This window comes from Panthera onca, unplaced genomic scaffold, assembly GCF_046562875.1.
Source record: "Panthera onca isolate mPanOnc1 unplaced genomic scaffold, mPanOnc1 haplotype 2 h2.h2tg000228l_path, whole genome shotgun sequence".
NCBI classification, from domain to species: domain Eukaryota; kingdom Metazoa; phylum Chordata; class Mammalia; order Carnivora; family Felidae; genus Panthera; species Panthera onca.
The window spans coordinates 26,024-33,171 of NW_027675849.1; the positions used below are offsets into that span (position 1 = coordinate 26,024).

General features: G+C 41.1%; 1 pseudogene; it reads right to left on the minus strand.

Annotated features, from left to right (window-relative positions):
• Positions 1-5,662: 5,662 nt before the first annotated feature.
• LOC144615460 (18S ribosomal RNA) lies at positions 5,663-6,625 on the minus strand (annotated as a pseudogene).
• Between the last annotated feature and the right edge of the window lie 523 nt (positions 6,626-7,148).

Consider the following 7,148-nt stretch of genomic DNA (forward strand, 5'->3'; position numbering starts at 1 on the left):
TGTGTATGCGTCTGGATAGTCAGAATAACGTCGGGGCATTCCGGACAGGCCTAGAAAATGCTGAGGGAAAAACGTTATATTGACGCCTACAAACATAATCGTAAAATGAATTTTTGCCCAAGTGTCATCAAGAGTGTATCCTGAGAATAGGGGGAATCAATGAACGAAACCCCCTATGATAGCAAATACTGCTCCTATTGACAATACGTAGTGGAAGTGGGCTACTACGTAGTATGTGTCGTGAAGGACAATATCTAATGAGGAATTTGCCAGTACAATTCCTGTTAAGCCCCCTACGGTAAATAGGAAAATGAATCCCAGGGCTCATAGCATGGCGGGGGACCATTTGATATTACCCCCATGAAGAGTAGCCAGTCAGCTAAATACTTTTACCCCAGTGGGAATAGCAATAATTATAGTAGCTGATGTAAAGTATGCTCGTGTGTCCACGTCTATCCCTACAGTGAACATGTGATGGGCTCATACAATAAAGCCCAGAAAGCCAATTGATATTATAGCTCAAACCATTCCCATATAGCCAAAAGGTTCCTTTTTACCTGAGTAATAGGTGACAATATGTGAAATTATTCCAAACCCGGGTAAAATTAAAATGTAGACTTCTGGGTGACCGAAAAATCAGAATAGGTGTTGATATAAGATAGGATCCCCTCCTCCGGCGGGGTCAAAAAATGTGGTGTTTAGATTTCGATCTGTCAGTAGTATAGTGATGCCTGCTGCTAAAACTGGCAGTGATAGAAGTAGTAATACAGCAGTGATTAAAACCGATCAGACAAACAGGGGTGTTTGATATTGGGATATAGCAGGGGGTTTTATATTGATAATAGTAGTAATAAAATTAATAGCACCTAAGATTGAGGAGACACCTGCCAGGTGCAGTGAAAAAATAGTTAGATCTACGGATGCTCCTGCATGAGCTAGGTTACCGGCTAGAGGTGGGTATACTGTCCACCCAGTCCCTGCTCCAGCCTCTACCATAGATGATGCGAGCAAAAGTAGGAAAGATGGAGGGAGGAGTCAGAAGCTCATATTATTCATTCGAGGGAATGCTATGTCGGGAGCCCCAATCATTAATGGGACTAATCAGTTTCCGAATCCTCCAATCATGATAGGCATCACTATGAAGAAGATTATTACAAAAGCATGGGCGGTGACGACTACATTATAAATCTGGTCGTCCCCTAATAGTGTGCCAGGTTGACCTAGCTCAGCTCGGATTAAGAGACTGAGAGCAGTCCCCACCATACCAGCCCAGGCGCCAAATAGAAGGTAGAGAGTTCCAATATCTTTGTGATTGGTTGAAAATAGTCAGCGGTTTATGAACATAGGTAAAATGGCTGAGTAAGCATTAGACTGTAAATCTAAAGACAGAGGTTCAGTCCTCTTTTTACCAAGTCCTGCAGTGAGTGTCATATTGAATTGCAAATTCAAAGAAGCAGCTTGAGGCTGCCGGGGCTTCTCCCGCCTTTTTTTTCCAGACGGCGGGAGAAGTAGATTGAAGCCAGTTGATTAGGGTATTTAGCTGTTAACTAAAATTTCGTGGGGTTGGGGCCCACCAATCTAGTAAGGGCTTAGCTTAATTAAAGTGTTTGATTTGCAATCAATTGATGTGAGATAGACTCTTGCAGTCCTTAAGGGTTAGTTGGTATGCAGAAGTTAAGTCTGCTAGGGCTTACTTAGAGCTTTGAAGGCTCTTGGTCTAATTTAACCTAAACTTCTAATCTAGGATGGATAGTATTGGTGCGAGTGGTAGCAGTATGGTAGATATTACAATTAAGGGGGGTAAGAAGATTATTTTTTTTGTGCATTCGAATCGTCATTTTATCTTTATGCAGTTGTTTGAGGGAAATATAGTTAGTGTAGTAGCATATGTTAGTCGTATATAGAAGTACAGGTTAAGTAGGGCGGTTATAGCCAGCAGTGTGGGTATTATAATTATTTCGTTTTTAGTTAGTTCTTGAATGATTATCCATTTTGGGATGAAGCCGGAGAGTGGAGGGAGGCCGCCTAGAGATATTATTAGTACTAGGATAAATGAAGTGATTAGAGGTGCTTTATTTCATGTCTGTGATAGGGATGATGTTGTTGTGGTGGAGTTATATATGAATAGTATGAAGGTGGTTAGTGTTATAATAATGTAGATGGTCAGGTTTAAAATTATTATTGTGGGGCTATATATTATGATGGCTGCTATCCAGCCTATGTGGGCAATTGAGGAGTATGCTATGATTTTTCGTAGCTGGGTTTGGTTAAGTCCTCCTCAGCCTCCGACTATAACTGATATAATGGCTATTGTTAAGAGTAGGTTGGGGTTAATGGTGGGTGAGATTTGGTATAGGATTGATAGTGGGGCGATTTTTTGTCATGTGAGTAGGACTAAGCCTGAGGATATGGAGATTCCCTGTGTGACTTCGGGCACTCAGAAGTGGAATGGGGCTAGTCCTAGTTTTATTGCTAGGGCGGTTGTTATTACAGTAGATGCTATGGGGTTGAGATCTTTTGATACAGTTCATTGTCCTGAGTGCAGTAGGTTGATGATGATTCCTATTATTAGGAGTATTGAAGCGGTTGCTTGTGTTAGGAAGTATTTTGTGGCTGCTTCTGTGGTTCGTGGGTTATATTTTTTTATGAGGATGGGAATGATGGCCAATAGGTTTATTTCGAAGCCGATTCAGACCATAAGTCAATGGGATGCTGTTATTACGATTATAGTTCCTGAGATAACGGTTGATATAATGATAATAAGAATAGGGGGTTTGATTAGTATGGGAAGGGTATAAACCAACATTTTCGGGGTATGGGCCCGATAGCTTATTTAGCTGACCTTACTTTAGAATGTGGTGTAGTACTGGTAGCACGAAGATTTTTGGATTCTTAGGATTAGGTTCGATTCCTATAATTCTAGAAATAAGAGGATTTGGACCTCTATGTTTTACTCTATCAAAGTAACTCTTTTGTCAGACATATTTCTTATGTTTGAGGCGGAATGCTTGCTGTGATGATGGGCAGGGAGACGTGTCATATGCATAAGGCTAGGGTAAGGGGTAGAAAGCTTTTTCATAGGAGGTGTATTAATTGGTCGTATCGGAATCGTGGGTAAGATGCTCGGATTCATAGGAAGGTGGTTGTTAGAATCAGGGTTTTTATAGTGAAGTTGGTGGTATATAGTTCTGGTATATAGGGGCTGTGAAATGCTCCGAAGAATAGGATTGTTGTGAGGATATTTATTATGATGATGTTGGCGTATTCTGCTAGAAAAAACAGGGCAAAGGGACCTGCTGCGTATTCTACGTTAAATCCGGAAACGAGTTCTGATTCCCCCTCTGTGAGGTCAAACGGGGCTCGGTTGGTTTCTGCTAGTGTAGAAATGAATCATATTATGGCCAGGGGTCATGCAGGGATAACAAGTCAGATAAATTCTTGAGTGGTAATTAGTGTGGCTAATGTGAAGGATCCGTTTATTAGTAGTACTGATAAGAGGATGATGGCTAGTGTGACTTCATATGAGATTGTTTGGGCTACAGCTCGTAGGGCTCCAATTAGGGCGTATTTTGAGTTTGAGGCCCATCCGGATCATAGAATGGAGTAGACGGCCAGGCTGGATATGGCTAGTATAAATAGTACTCCTAGGTTTATGTTAATGAGTGGGTATGGTATGGGCAGCGGGATTCATATAGTTAGGGCTAGTGTAAGGGCTAGGATGGGTGCTATAATGAATATGAATGTGGAAGATGTGAGGGGTCGGAGGGGCTCTTTAGTGAAGAGTTTCATGGCGTCTGCAATGGGTTGGAGTAGGCCGTATGGTCCTACGACGTTTGGTCCTTTGCGGAGTTGTATGTAACCCAGTACTTTACGTTCAACTAGGGTTAGGAAGGCTACGGCGAGGAGAATAGGGATAGTTAGTGAGAGGATGTTGACTATGAACATGTTGTTAGGGAGAGGAGTTGAACCTCTGATGATAAAAGCTTAAGTTTTATGCAATTGCCGGGCTCTGCCACCCTAACAAACCCGAGCTCTACGGGTGATATGTTTGGATAAACTGTCTAGATTGAGATTATATCATCTATTTGGTTAAAGGCGCTTTAGCAAAGTGGGCCCTATTTCTCTTGTCCTTTCGTACTGGGAGAAATTATTTAATAGATAGAAACCGACCTGGATTACTCCGGTCTGAACTCAGATCACGTAGGACTTTAATCGTTGAACAAACGAACCTTTGATAGCTGCTGCACCATCGGGATGTCCTGATCCAACATCGAGGTCGTAAACCCTATTGTCGATATGGACTCTAAAATAGGATTGCGCTGTTATCCCTAGGGTAACTTGTTCCGTTGATCAAGTTTTTGGATCAATAAGTGATGTAGTACTTTCGACTAGTTAGTCTAGATTTAAATCACTCGGAGGTTGTTTTATTCTCCGAGGTCACCCCAACCTAAATTGTCGGCCCATGGTAGAGGTATGTTATCCCTGTCGGTTGATTATCAAGATCTCTTTGGGTCGGTTAATTAAAGCTCCATAGGGTCTTCTCGTCTTATTGTCATATTCCCGCCTCTTCACGGGAAGGTCAATTTCACGGATTGGAAGTAAGAGACAGTAAAGCCCTCGTGTGGCCATTCATACAAGTCCCTATTTAAGGAACAAATGATTATGCTACCTTTGCACGGTCAGGATACCGCGGCCGTTTAACTGATGTCACTGGGCAGGCAGTGCCTCTAATACTGGAAATGCTAGAGGTGATGTTTTTGGTAAACAGGCGGGGCTTGTGTTTGCCGAGTTCCTTTTACTTCTTTTAATCTTTCCTTGAGTTGCATGCCTGTGTTGGGTTAACAATTAGCTTGATATGTTTGCTTGTAGTTAGGTTGTATTTATCTTGTTGTTAACTATCAGTGGTTATCCGTTCTGATATAAGCTTATGCACGGGAGAAATATTTCTTGTTACTCATATTAGCATTATTGCTTCTATTATTAAATAGATTAGCCCAGTTTTAAATTAGGAGTTGGTTGCGTTTTTTGACATTGAGATGTTCTGATTGTTGAGCTTGAACGCTTTCTTAATTGGTGGCTGCTTTTAGGCCAACTATGGTTTGTGTTTATGCTTACTCTCTAATTAAGGCTGTATCCTAATTCTAAAAAGCTGTACCTTTTTAGACTATATTTTAAACTTACATTGGAATTTCAGGGTTTTGAGGTAAGTTTAAAGTTGAACTAAGATTCTGTTCTGGGCAACCAGCTATCACCAGGCTCGTTAGGCTTTTCACCTCTACCCACAAATCTTCTCACTATTTTGCGACATAGATGAGTTCATCCTGTAATAGATTGTTCATGGGTAGCTCGTCTGGTTTCGGGGGGCCTAGCTGAAGTTCTCTTTGTTAGGTTATTCTAGCTAATTCATTATGCAAAAGGTACAAGGGGTAATCTTTGCTGTATAGTGCTTTTAGTTTTTTCTTTCATCTTTCCCTTGCGGTACTTTCTCTATAGCGCCAAGTTAAATTTCTATCTCCTATACTTTTATGGGGCAACTAAATGTTTTATTTTACTTTCTGATGTTAATTGCGTTTGTAGATGATTGGGCTAGCTTTGGCTCAAGATGGTCAGTTTAATATGAAATCTTCTGGGTGTAAGCCAGATGCTTTGTTTAAGCTACATCTTGTCATCCAAGCACACTTTCCAGTATGCTTACCTTGTTACGACTTGTCTCCTCTTGTGGATGTAATGGTTTGAATAGGTTTCTTCAGGGTTTGACCACTTGAGGAGGGTGACGGGCGGTGTGTGCGTGCTTCATGGCCCAATTCAATTGAGCTCTCTATTCTCAAATTTACTACTAAATCCTCCTTGAATTCTTAATTTCATAAGGATTTTCGTGGATGTTCTAGTTGTAGAAAATGTAGCCCATTGCTTCCCATCTCATGGGCTACACCTTGACCTAACTTTTTTGTGTCAAGATACTTGTGCTTACTTTTCTTCCTTTTTAGGGTTTGCTGAAGATGGCGGTATATAGGCTGAATTAGCAAGAGATGGTGAGGTTTATCGGGGTTTATCGATTATAGAACAGGCTCCTCTAGAGGGATATAAAGCACCGCCAAGTCCTTTGAGTTTTAAGCTGTTGCTAGTAGTTCTCTGGCGGATAGTTTTGTTTGAGCTAACTATCTAGGTTTAGGGCTAAGCATAGTGGGGTATCTAATCCCAGTTTGGATCTTAGCTATCGTGTGGTCGGAAATATTAAAGTTACTTTCGTGCTGTATTTTTATGTTAACTGCAGCTTTTTACAGCCTAGTTAAGGTTTAACTTTAGTATGCTTCTCTTCTGTAACACGCTTTACGCCGTAGGTCCATTGGTTTGGGTTAATCGTATGACCGCGGTGGCTGGCACGAAATTTACCAACCCTAATTTAATATAACTTAGTCGAACTTTCATTCATAGCTTAATTTTTATCACTGCTGTATCCCGTGGGGGTGTGGCTGAGCAAGGTGTTATGAGCTACAATGGTTGTGTGCTTGATACCAGCTCCTTTGAATCACTGGGTGACTTAGAGGGCATTTTCACCGGGATGCGGAGGCTTGCATGTGTAATTTTATTAATAACTAATGGAAAGGCTAGGACCAAACCTCTATGTTTATGGAGTCTGGCGACTCATCCAGGCATTTTCAGTGCCTTGCTTTGTGTTTTTAAGCTACATGAACCAAGATATAGGATTGTTGGGTGTGTAAATATTGTTCAATAGGGACGAGTTAGAGATCGGGTTGGCGTATCTATAGATACTGCGAACAAAGTTATGATTTAGTATTAATAATTGGTAATAATGGGGTTGGTAAAGTTTGTAAACGTTAACTCTTAAGCTCTATGCTTAGATACGGTTTAGTCTTGTTTTTGGGGTTTGGCAAGACAGAAATAAACACGTATTGTAACAAATAGGGTTAACGGGGGGTAAGGGGGGTTTGTTTAAGCTAATTATTTACTAAAATCAAAAAAGTTTGCATGTGTATACGTGTATACGTGTATACGTGTATACGTGTATACGTGTATACGTGTGTACGTGTGTACGTGTGTACGTGTGTACGTGTGTACGTGTGTACGTGTGTACGTGTGTACGTGTGTACGTGTGTACGTGTGTACGTGTGTACGTGTGTACGTGT